Source organism: Martes martes (assembly GCF_963455335.1).
Source record: "Martes martes genome assembly, chromosome: 4".
Taxonomy (NCBI): Eukaryota; Metazoa; Chordata; class Mammalia; order Carnivora; family Mustelidae; genus Martes; species Martes martes.
In genome coordinates this window covers 108,514,649-108,527,430 of record NC_137891.1, presented here as the reverse complement: position 1 = coordinate 108,527,430, position 12,782 = coordinate 108,514,649, and the positions used below count along the sequence as shown (strand labels likewise).

Sequence of the window (12,782 nt, the reverse complement as noted above, 5' to 3'; positions counted from 1 at the left end):
CATAAAACTGACATAATTTGCAGATAATGTGGACACCTACTTAAGAGAGATTTAGTTCTCTACACCAACGATAGCCAATAGAAATTAACTTTAAGAGGATAATGAAATAGCAACAATAACAATAAATTGCCTGGGAATATCCTTAAAAAGAATACATAAGATCTCTGTGGACAAAACCTCAAAGTTCTGAATAATGTAGAAGATGATTTACATAAAGGGAGAAGTGTTCCCTGCTCTTGGATGATATGTCTCAATATCATAAAAAGTCACTGCTTTCTAAATCAACCTAAATGTTCAAGGGAACCACAAACAGAACTTGTTGTATTTTTTGAGGAATAATTACTGAAAAATTTATTTTAAAGGAAGAAATGATCCACAAATAGTTAATTCAACCTTTAAAAACAAGAGAGGGGCTTTAGCCTGCCTTAGCTTGTGGAGGAACATGGCCGATGGGCTCCCACAGCGGCAGGATGTGATGAACTGGCTTGCAGATGGGTTTTGAAATGCCATCAGAGTGTTGCAGCACTGTGCCCCTCCTGCTTTACGAATATTGAGACAGCAATTAACAAAGATCAGCTGGCCAGTCCTACAAAAGAATACATCAGGGTTTTTGCAGCAGAGATTGTGTGAACAGCAAAAGACATTGACGTTTTGATAGATTCATTGCCTGGTGAAGAATCTACAGGTGCCTTACAGGCTGCTAGCTTGTATAAGCTGGAAGAAGAAAACCACAAAGCTGCTACATGTCTGAAGGATGTCGTTTATGGAGGAGACATGTTTCTAGAAAAGATACAGAATGCACTTGCTGATAATATGCAGTCACAATTGAAGACAAGGGGTGGTAACCATAGCCAGTCTCTTCGAGACTCATAGTACCAGTATATATCATGTGGCTGAAAAAAGGACTATTTCAGTGACATTAAGAATTCTGCATCAGATTTAGATGTAACCCTTACCAACAGTCATAGAAGCATTAAGCACTAAGACACATGTTCTCTTTTTAGCTGGTTTTAATAATCCTTCTAGTTTCTCTCTTGATAAAGAAGCCTCTAAAACTGCAATTGAACTAGCTTTAAGCCATCATTATACCATCTTTTTTTATTATAAAAATGAAATTATTGAGGCAGATATTGCATTAATGGTTTTAATATAATTAAGCAGATGTACTTTAAAATTCAAAGGACATAAAAAAATAAAAACAAAAAAGGTAAACTTGTTCTACCAGATATATTAAGATATTCTACAAAATAGTAATAAATGTTCTGTGCTATTGGTGCAGTAACATATAAATGAATCACGGACTATTCTGATGAGTCCAGACAGACCTGTATAGCTAGGAGAACTTAATGTATAATAAAGGCAGCACTACAAAACAATGAAGAAATCTGTCAAGACCAAATGTTGCAGAGGATTTGGTTCAGTGGGAATTTTCATGCCAGAGGGAGTGTAAATTGCTGCAGCCACTTTGGAATGTAATTTGGAGTGAGCATTCTCATGTACTATTATACAACTTTTGCACAGGTACCCTGAGATTCTTACATAACTATGTTCTTTGCAGCACTATGTTCATAATAGAAAGAATGTGGAACCAATCCAAATATCAATGAATAAAGAAAGAATGAGGATGAAAAAAATTATGTTGACTCAACTTTATTCACAAGAGAGTGCACATAGTAGTAAAATTAATGAATGACAAATATACAAAAAAAAGATGAATTTTGGAAACTTGATGTTGAACAGAAAAAGTAAGCCCAGAGAACTATAGGTCGTATGATATCACATACATGATACCACAAAACTGAACATTATATTGTGTAGAGGGATGTGTGTGTATGTGTGTGTGTTAAATTATATGAAACAAGAACAAAAAGTGGGCGCCTGGGTGGCTCAGTGGGTTAAAGCCTCTGCCTTCGGCTCAGGTCATGATCCCAGGGTCCTGGGATCAAGCCCCGCATCAGGCTCTCTGTTCAGCGGGGAGCCTGCATCCCTCTCTCTCTCTGCCTGCCTCTCTGCCTACTTGTGATCTCTGTCTGTCAAATAAATAAATAAAATCTTAAAAAAAAAAAAAGAAGAAGAAGAAGAAGAATTAAAAACAAGTTCTCTGGAACTTCTAGCCTACCTTATCCACTCCAGAGAAATCCCCTAGGCAGGGCATTGCAGACACTTGGAGTTAATACTCTGTCTGCATTTATATAGATGGTGAATGCCAAGAGGTTGTAGGTGGGGCACTGACAATGTCTGCTACACAAAGGTATGTGAACACAAATGAAGGAGAGCAATGACTTCTAGGGCAGAAACAGGTTTATGCAATAGGGGAGAGCACTTAGCAGATATCCGTGACCTTCTAATTCTTATATTTCGGCTGGTTTGTGTTGTTAATTTTATTATTATGCTTCCTATCCTACATATATTTTTTCAACACTTCATTAATATGATAAAAGGAAAAATAAAACACTTTTCTTGACATGAAAAAGTAAGTTAAAAAAAATAAGAGTTCCCAAATAGGAAAAAAATTGTTTTTAGTTACAAAAACCTGTTAATTGCCCAGTCTGTTTTCAGCAGAGTACAAATATGATAATGTTTTATTTTCTTTTCAATAATTTACTTTTCCTTTTTTGGTGTCTTAAGACGTTTTGGGCAGAATATATAAGCATGCATTCATTTTCAGATGTTAAAAATCCAGTTGATTGCATTTTACAGATAATTCAGTGCTCACCCTCTCATTGCCAGTGTGTGCAAGATATCAGATGAAAAGCAGGTGCCCTGTAGTGGACATTTTCATTCCTCTTGCCCCACAATATCGCTCCTCCTTCAAGCAGCTCCAGGGTGGGGAAAAGAAAGGAGGCATTAAAGAGAAGGGAGTAAAGGAAGGTCGTACTAGCTGTTACAGTCTACTTTTGGTTGCTGATGTCCTTGGCACAAGCAGGTGCCCGTTTGCTTCTCGCTGAGCCATTCAGGAAGCCCCATGAGAGGAGTCTAACTGCCACCATTCACTTTCCTCATGTGGAAAACACACCATCATCTCCACTCCCCCTCTGCTCCCACAGCCTTTGGTACATGTTAGAGGAAGTCATCTAGAGGATGTGACTGGCCATTAACTGGAGAACTGGACCCAGTCAGTCAGAGGCTCCTCAGCACTCCTCAGTGCTTGAAATGTAGGTTCTCTCCACACTGTCCCACAGTGGGAGCCATTCTCAAGGACATAGGCTTGAGAGAGCAATACATTGCTGAGGCTATCCAGATAGTATAGGTAACTGAATCCAGTTAAGGCCTCTATAGAAGGCCTCTACAAAGATTTGACAGACAGGTGTAGAAATCTCATCTTTTGGCTGTCCAAGATAAGCCTTCTAAGTAAATTCCCTCACTTACTAAACCTTCTCCCTACCAATAGGGAGTGCCTTCTTTGCTTGGTGTCTCCTGGCTCTCCTCCTCACCTTGTGGAGCATGTTTCAGATTACACCAGGGAAGCTCCCGGAGTTTGTGAAGCAACAGTACATTCCATAGTCCCTGGCTACTGGGGTTTTCTCATCTGTCCATGTTTAGAGGAGTGCCGGGAAAAACCGTGGAAACTCAGGTATCCGCCATGTCCATTTAGCTTATGAGATGCCTGTTTTAGCATATTGGTCTATATTATCTTATTTAGTTCTCGTGACAATCCTGTGAGTTAAGTACTGCTTTTAACTTTTTGCAAATGAGAGAAAAGTAGCTTAAAGATACTGAAAAGCCTGCAGCTAACTATTGAATGCTGGGGCTGGATGGAACCAAAGCACTCTGACTTTAGAACCTGAAGACAAACGATAATCAATATAATGCTGGGAGGAAGTGGAATCAGACAAATGGAGGTAATTTCATCCAGGCCATGTTCAGATATGATGAATCATTCCTGTCTAAAACAGAAACTTTATTCATTTTCCTTAAAATTTAGTGTCTATCATCCCTGAAATGTGCTGATTGTTTAATTACCAGTCTCTAAATGTCAACACCTTGCCCTTTGGCTTATGTTTTCTAAATTCCACATCTATTAACATTTTCTTTAGATATGTCTAAAAACATCAGTTAGGCTACAGTTTTATCATGATTAGAACTTGAATGGATTTTAATTTCTTTTTTAAAGAGGATGATTGTCTCTCTTCCAGTTATAAGTTATTTGGTAGACATAGTACTGTTTCTTACCTTTGTAACTACACAAAGAGCTGCAATATCCAAATTTATGATGATGTATGTAGGAAAACCAAAAAAGTCTGCAAAACAGTTTCTGGAACTGAAAAACATTTTTAGAATGGCCTCATGTAACAAGATCAATACACAAAAGTCAATCACAATCTTAATTACTAGCAAAATTGGAATTTTAAATTTTAAAAATACCATTTACACTAGCTAATCTAAATGTGAAACCATTAGTAATAAATCTAGCAAAGTTTATAGAGAATTTATAAGCAGAAAACTAAAAAGAATCATTGGTGAAAGAATTGAAAGAAAACCTAAAAAATGGAGAGATACACTGTTTTTATATTTTGAATACACAATATTGCTAAGATATAAATTCTCTTCATTTTAATCTATAGATTCAAGGCATTCTAATCAAAACCCCAAGGTTTTGTTTTTTTTTTTTTAAATTTACATGTAGTTTCTAAAATATGAACAGAAAGACAATGAAACAGAATAATCAAAACAATTCTGAAAAAGATCAAAGTGGAAGACTCCAGCACCCAATTTCAGGACTACATATAACTTATATTAATGAAGAAAAGAAAAAATATTGTGATATTGGTGAAAGAACAGACACACAGATCAATGAAACAGAATGGATTGATTACCAAATATTGGCAATTTGTGTCACCTACTTTTTCTTGATTGGTTGAAATAGAGGTTTATCAATATTCTTGATCTTCTCCAATATGAGATCAGGCCTAGCATTTGGGTCAGATTTATATTTCATTGATTTTCACTATGACCTCTATTATTTCTTTTCTTCTGCTTAATTTAGGCTCATTTGCTTTGTTCCTTTTCTTCTAGTTCGTTAAGATGGAAGCTGAAGCAATTGATATAGGATCTTCATTTATTCCCAATATAAATGTTTAATGGCATAATTTTCCCCTTAAGCACTGCTTTTGGCTCATCCCTCAAATTTTAGCACATTATGTTTTAGTTTTCATTCAGATAAAAACATATTTTTAAATTCCCTTTTGATTTTTTCTTTGACAGTGGATAATTTAGATGTTATTTACTTTCTGTTAATTTACTTTCTTTTTTATATAAAAAAGTTAATTTTATATGTCAACTGGGCTAGAGTATAGTGACCATAGTTTGTTGGGCAACCACTAGTTTAGATGTTCCCGTAAAGGTAATTTTTAGGTGTAATTTAGATTTACAACCGGTTGACTCAAAGTAAAGCAAATTATCCTCCATAATGTGGGTACACCTTATACAATTATTAGTTGAAAGCCTTAAGAGAAAAGACGGGTATCCCGAAGAAGAAGGAATTCTGCCTCCAGATGGCAACATAAAAATTCTGCCTGAGTTTGCAGCTTTTTTAGATGCAAAAAAGCAACATCATCTCTTACCTGAATTTCTAGTCTGCTGGCTTGAAAAACAGATTTCAGATTTGTGTGTCCCCACAATTACATGAGCTGGTAAGCTAAATCTTTGAAATCTTTCTCTATTTTATATATAAAATCTATAAAAGATTGTAGAGGAATAGAGAAATAGTGTAAATATATATAAATATATAAATATATATATATGGCTTTCATGGTTGGGATTCAAGGGATCCAGGAACATTTATAAATTGTTATATATGTATGTTTGCAGGGGAGGGGATTCTTAACTTTCAGGATATTCTGAAAGGACCCCCCTAGGTCCAATAGAGGTCAGGGATCATTGGTATAATCAATAGCAAAAATGAAATATTAACACACAGTACAACATGGAAACATGGATAAACATTAGATAATAGATAGATAGATAATAGATATAGATACACAAATGATAGATACAAAGATAGATATAGATATAGATGCAGTATATTTGTTCTGTTTCTTTGGAGAATTTTGGAGAAATTGACTAAAACAATTTTCTAGTATTTGGGGATTTTCCAGAGATCTTTCTGTTTTTGATTTTTAATTTGTTGCAATGTAGTCAGACAACATACTTTACATGATTTAAACCCTTTTAAATTTAGTGAGAACTGTTTTATTGCCCCAAATATGACAGTCTTGGCAAATGTTATGTGTGCATTTGAAAACAATGTGTAATCTGCTGTCATTGAAGAAAATGTTCCAGAAATGTCTATTAGGTCAAGTTACTTGAGAGTGTTATTCAAATTTCTATGCCTTTGTTGATTTAGTGTTCCATTATATAGGATACTTGTTTTGTCCATTTTGCAAGAGGGAAACTGAAATCTCCCACTGCAATTATGAAATTTTTTTTTAGTTTTCTTTACAAATCTATCAGTTTTTGCATCATTATTTCTTTCTTTTATGTTATGTTAGTTACCATACAGCACATCATTAGTTGTTTTTTTTTTTTTAAGATTTTATTTATTAGAGAGAGAATGAGAGAGAGAGAGAGCATGAGAGGAGAGAGGTCAGTGTGAGAAGCAGACTCCCGACGGAGCAGGGAGCCTAATGCTGGACCCAATCCCAGGATTCCAGGATCATGACCTGAGCTGAAGGCAGGCGTTTAATCAACTGAGCCACCCAGGTGCCCACATCATTAGTTTTTGATGTAGTGTTCCAAGATTCGTTGTTTGCATATAACACCAAGTGCTCCATGCAATGCATGCCCTTCTTAATATCCATCACCAGGCTCACCCATTCTCCATCCCTCTCCCTTCTAAAACCTATAATTTGTTTCTCAGAGTCCATAGTCTCTCTTGGTTCATCTCCCCCTCTGATTTCCCCCCTTCCTTTTCCCCTTCTTTCTCCTAATGTCCTCCTTGCTATTCCTTATGTTCCACAAGTAAGTGAAACCAAATGATAATTGGCTTTCTCTGCTTGACTTATTTCACTTAGCATAATCTCCTCCAGTCCTATCCATGTTGAAGCAAAACTGGGTATTCATCCTTTTTGAGGCTGAGTAATATTGCATTGTGTATATGGACCACATCTTCTTTATCCATTTGTCTGTTGAAGGGCATCTTGGCTCTTTCCACAATTTGGCTATTGTGGACATTGCTTCTATGATCATTGGGGTGCCTATGGCCCTTCTTTTCACCACATCTGTATCTTTGGGGTACATACCCAGTAGTGCAATTGCTGGGTCATAAGATAGCTCTATTTTTAATTTTTGAGGAACCTCCACACTGTTTTCCAAAGTGGCAGTACCAACTTGCATTCCCACCTACAGTATAAGAGGGTTCCCCTTTCTCCACAGCCTCTCCAACATTTGTTGTTTCTTGTCTTGTTAATTTTTACCATTCTAACTGGTGTAAGGTGGTATCTCAGTGTGGTTTTGATTTGAATTTCCCTGATGGCTAATGATGATGAACATTTTTTCATGGGTCTGTTAGCCATGTGTATGTCTTTTTTTGAGAAGTGTCTGTTCCATCATTAAAATTCTTCAGAGTATAGGGATAGAGGGAACACTCCCCAACTTCATAAAATCCAGCTATGAAAACCTACAGTGAATATCATTCTCAATGGGGAAAAGCTGAGAACCTTTCCAATGAGATCAGGAACAAAACAAGGATGCCCACTCTCACTACTCTTGTCCAACATAGTATTAGAAGTCCTAGCAATAACAATCAGACAACAAAAAGAAATAAAAGGTATTCAAATTGGCAATGAAGAAGTCAAACTCTCTCTGTTTGCAGATGACATGATACTTTACATGGAAAACCTGAAAGACTCCACCCCCAAACTACTAGAACTCATACAGCAATTCAGTAACGTGGCAGGATACAAAATCAATGCACAGAAATCACTTGCTTTCTTATACACTAGCAATGAAACTGTAGAAAGAGGAATTAGAGAATTGATTCCATTACAATAGTACCAAGAACTATAAGATACCTTGGAATAAACATAACCAAAGAGATAAAGGATCTATACTCTAGAACTACAGAACACTCATGGAAGAATTTGAAGAAGACACAAAAAGATAGAAAACCTTTCCATGCTCATGGATTGGGAGAATAAACATTGTTAAAATGTCTATGCTGCCCAGAGCAATCTATACCTTCAATGCCATCCCAATCAAAATACCATCGGCAGTTTTCAAAGTTCTGGAACAAATAATCCTAAAATTTATATGGAACCAGAAAAGACCCCAAATTGCCAAGGAAATGTTGAAAAAGAAAAACAAAGCTGAGGGCATCACGTTGCCTGATTTCAAGCTATATTACAAATCTGTGATCACTGAGACAGCATGGTACTGGCACAAAAACAGACACATAGACCAATGGAACAGAATAGAGAGCCCAGATATGGACCCTCAACACTATGGTCAAATAATCTTTGACAAAGCAGGAAAAAATATCCAATGGAAAAAAGACAGTCTCTTCAATAAATGGTGCTGGAAAAATTGGACAACTATATACGGAAGAATGAAACTCGACCATTTGCCTACACCGTACAGAAAGATAAACTCTAAATGGATGAAAGACCTCAGTGAGACAGAAATCCATCAGAATCCTAGAAGAGAACATAGGCAGTAACCTTTTTGACATCGGCCACAGCAAATTTTTTTAAGATACCAAAGGCAAGGGAAAAAAAGCGAAAATTAACTTTTGGGACTTCATCAAGATAAAAAGCTCCTATACAGCAAAGGAAACAGTTAACAAAACAAAGAGGAAACCCATGGAGTGGAAGAAGATATTATTTACAAATGACACTACAGACTAAGGGCTGGTATCCAAGATCTATAAAGAACTTCTCAAACTCATCTCCCAAAAAACAAATAATCAAGTCAAAAAATGGGCAGAAGACATGAACAGATGCCTCATTATTTTCACATTCTCCTCATAAATTTATAAATATTTAGGAATGCTGACACAAGGGTTTGTTAAAAAAAAGAAGAAATGTTTAGAAATGCTACATGTATATTTGAATTTACCCCTTTTTCTTTATGAAATGACTTTCTTTATGCATGACAAAATTTTTATTGGTCTTAAATCTGCCTTTTCTGATATTAATATTGCCACCTCAATTTACTTCTGAATAGCAGTAACATACGTTTATTTATTTATTTATTTACTTATCTACTTATTCCATCTGTTCTTTTTCTTTCTTCTTTGTTTTCTTTCTGTTTGTTTCACCTGCTTTTTCTCCTTTTTCCTTCTATTTCAGATTGTGTATCTTTAATTATTTTATTTCATCTTTTTTGTTCACTTACTAGTTATAATACTGTCTTTTGGTATTTTAGTGGTTGGATTAGCATTTGGAGATTATATCTCATCCCACTCTAATTCTAAGTAATACTATCTCTTACAATAGTATCCTTTCATTTCTCCCTTCTGGTCTTTGTTGTACAACACTTACTTCTACATGTGTTATAAACCCCCCACACAAAGAAGAACAGTTACCCACCTATGTTGTTATTTGTCCTGAAGTTGACTTACATAGTAGGTTACTACGGTTCTGGGAAAAGAGTTCCATTGCCCTATAAATGAAAACAGATGGCCTCTCTTTGCCTGTAATTAGAGCTATCCAAGTAGAAAAGGACAAACTAAGGTCTCTTCATGCCTTCAATAAACCATATTCTTTTTTGAAATAACTTTGTTGAGGTGTATTTTGCCAAACTTCAGCTGAGTTTCTTTTCTTTTGATGGTGCCAAGCAATTATTACACTAGCATCTAATGATCTTATGGGGGAAAAAAAACAAATCATATATAAATTATTTATAACATATAAGTCATTTTATATGTCAACATTGATAACAAATAGGTTATTATATTTATGAGCACATATAAATATGGTCTTTATAATTCAGTATTCAAATTTTACCTGTGTAACTTCTAACGTGTCAGCTATTTTGCGTCTTAATATAATGTAGAAAATGTTTATAAAATTATTGTCACATTAGAATTTTTTGGTTTAGATGCTTAAGAAATTGGCTTATGGCTTCTGAAAAAAAAATGGATGTAGTCACATAAGTATATGGTAACTTCTCAAGCAATAAATCACTGGGTTCAATAATGACTACATGAGAAGACAATGAAATACATGAGTAAGTGAATGCATCATTTCACTATTTTAGTAACTACAAAGATCTAACTGAATGGTATATATTGTCCTAAATATAGGTATTTTAATGAGAGAACTATAAGTTATTGAAAAAAACTATAAAATTTTATTGAAAATTATGCAATATGATCTGAATAAATGCAGAAACATTCTATGCTTCAGTATTTGATCTTAGATAGTCCTCAATAGTCCAAAATAGTAATCTTTTCCAAGTTTTTGTGCACTTGTCTATATATGTATATTTAATACAATTAAATTACATTTGATGTAATGCTTAACAAAAATTTTTAACTGAAAAATATCATTCTAAAGTTCATAGAAACAATAGATGTGTGAGATTTTTCAAGAAAATCATCTTATCAGAGAATAAATCTTATTAAAAAGCAATGGTGGGGCGCCTGGGTGGCTCAGTGGGTTAAAGCCTCTGCCTTCGGCTCAGGTCATGATCCCAGAGTCCTGGGATCAAGCCCCACATCCGGGTCTCTGCTCCACAGGGAGCCTGCTTCCTCCTCTCTCTCTGCCTGCCTCTCTGCCTACTTGTGATCTCTGTCTGTCAAATAAATAAATAAATCTTAAAAAAAAAAAAAAGCAATGGTGATGAAAAAATATAGTAGTGAAAAAAAACACACAGAAATATCAGTGAAAGATAATAGAAGTCCAGATAATGGATTTAAGCATATGTTTAAAAAGTTCACATGTGAAAGGGGAAAAGAAAGAGTTATTTAATTAATATTTTAGAAAGTGGCTCTTAATTCAGAAGAAAATGAACATATAACCTAATTTTATACTACACTTAAAAATAAATTCCAAATTTAGTGAAAATGAAATATAAAGAATAAATTAACAAAGCATGAAAAATAATATGGCCAAATATATTTATAACTTGAAGTAAGGAAGACCTTCCCAAGCATTAGTGGAAACTGGGAGTCATAAAGAAAATGGTACTTTATTTGAGTATGTAAAAATGAAAATTTCTGTATGATAAAAGAACATTACTAAAGTTAAAAAAAAACACAGGAAAAAGGAGTAACACAAAAGAGATGAAGAATTAATATTCCTAAAATTAATTTTAAAGAATAGATAAAAGTGGGCAATGATTATGAATAAGCATTTGATGAACACTGAAATATAAATGGCCAATCACCATATGAAAATAATCTAGGAGGCAGTGAAAACAGAAATCGCTACAAGCATTTCTAACAGGAAGGAGTTTATTACAGTAAATCAAGTGTTTACACACTCATTGAAATAGCTGAGAAAAAGTCAGAAAAGGCCACTAAGGCTCTGAGGTTCACCACTAGGCTTCAGGGAACCAGGCAGTTGTTTCTGTTGCCAAAGCCAGGCACTGTGGTAATCTCTGATAGTCACAGCTGCCACAGGCAGAGGTGAGAGATTTGCAGAGGTTGCTGCAAAGCCTCACTTGTGTGTGTGTGTGTGTGTGTGTGTGTGTGTGTGTGTGTGTGTGTTTGGGGGGTGCAATTTTTTAAAAAATTATTTATATTTTGGGGCGCCTGGGTGGCTCAGTGGGTTAAAGCCTCTGCCTTCGGCTCAGGTCATGATCCCAGGGTCCTGGGATCGAGCCCCGCATCGGGCTCTCTGCTCAGCGGGGAGCCTGCTTCCTCCTCTCTCTGCCTGCCTCTCTGCCTACTTGTGATTTCTGTCTGTCAAATAAATAAATAAAATCTTTAAAAAAAAATTATTTATATTTCAATTTTTTATCTAAATTCCGGTTAACTAACATACAATATAATATTAGTTTCTGGTATAGAATTGATTCATTATTTACATACCGCACCCAGTACTCATCAAAACAAGTGCCCTCCTTAATATCCATCACCCATTTAACCCATCCCCCTGCCCATCTCCCCTCCAGCAACCCTCAGTTCGTTCTCTGTAGTTAAGAGTCTGTTTTATGGTTTGCCTCTCTTTTTTCCCCCTCTATGTTCATCTGTTACATTTCTTAAGTTCCACATATGAGTGAAATGATACGGTACTTGTCTTTCTCTGACTGACTTATTTCACTTAGCATAATACTCTAGCTCCATCCATATCATTGGAAATGGCTAGATTTCAACCTATTTTTATGGCTGAGTAATATTCCATTGTATCTATATATACCACATCTTCTTTTCCATTCATCAGTGGATGGACAGTTGGGTTCTTCGTATAATTTGGCTATTGTTGGTATGCTGCTATAAACATCAGGGTGCATGTATCCCTTTGAATCAATATTTTTGGATCCTTTGGGTAAATACCTAATAGTGCAAATGCTGGGTCACAGGGTAGCTCTATTTTTAACTTTTTTGAGGAACCTCCATACCATTTTCCAGAGTGGCTGCACCAGTTTGTATTCTCACCAGCAGTATAAGAGGGTTCCCTTTTCTCCACATCCTTGCCAACACCCATTGTTTCCTGTGTTGTTAATTTAGCCATATTGACAGGTGTGAGGTGTTATCCCATTGTATTTTTTATTTATATTTCCCTGATCATGAATGATGCTGAGCATCCTTTCATGTCTGTTAGCAATCTATATGTTGTCTTTAGAAAAATGTCTATTCATGTCTTCTGCCCATTTTTTAACTAGATTATTTGTTCTTA

General features: G+C 35.5%; 1 pseudogene across 1 annotated transcript; it reads left to right on the top strand.

The window, feature by feature from the left end:
• The first annotated feature begins 442 nt into the window (after positions 1 to 442).
• Positions 443 to 873, top strand: LOC308342216 (mediator of RNA polymerase II transcription subunit 21-like; annotated as a pseudogene). The gene has a single exon. The product of its transcript is annotated as a mediator of RNA polymerase II transcription subunit 21-like (transcript).
• The last annotated feature ends 11,909 nt before the right edge of the window (positions 874 to 12,782 follow it).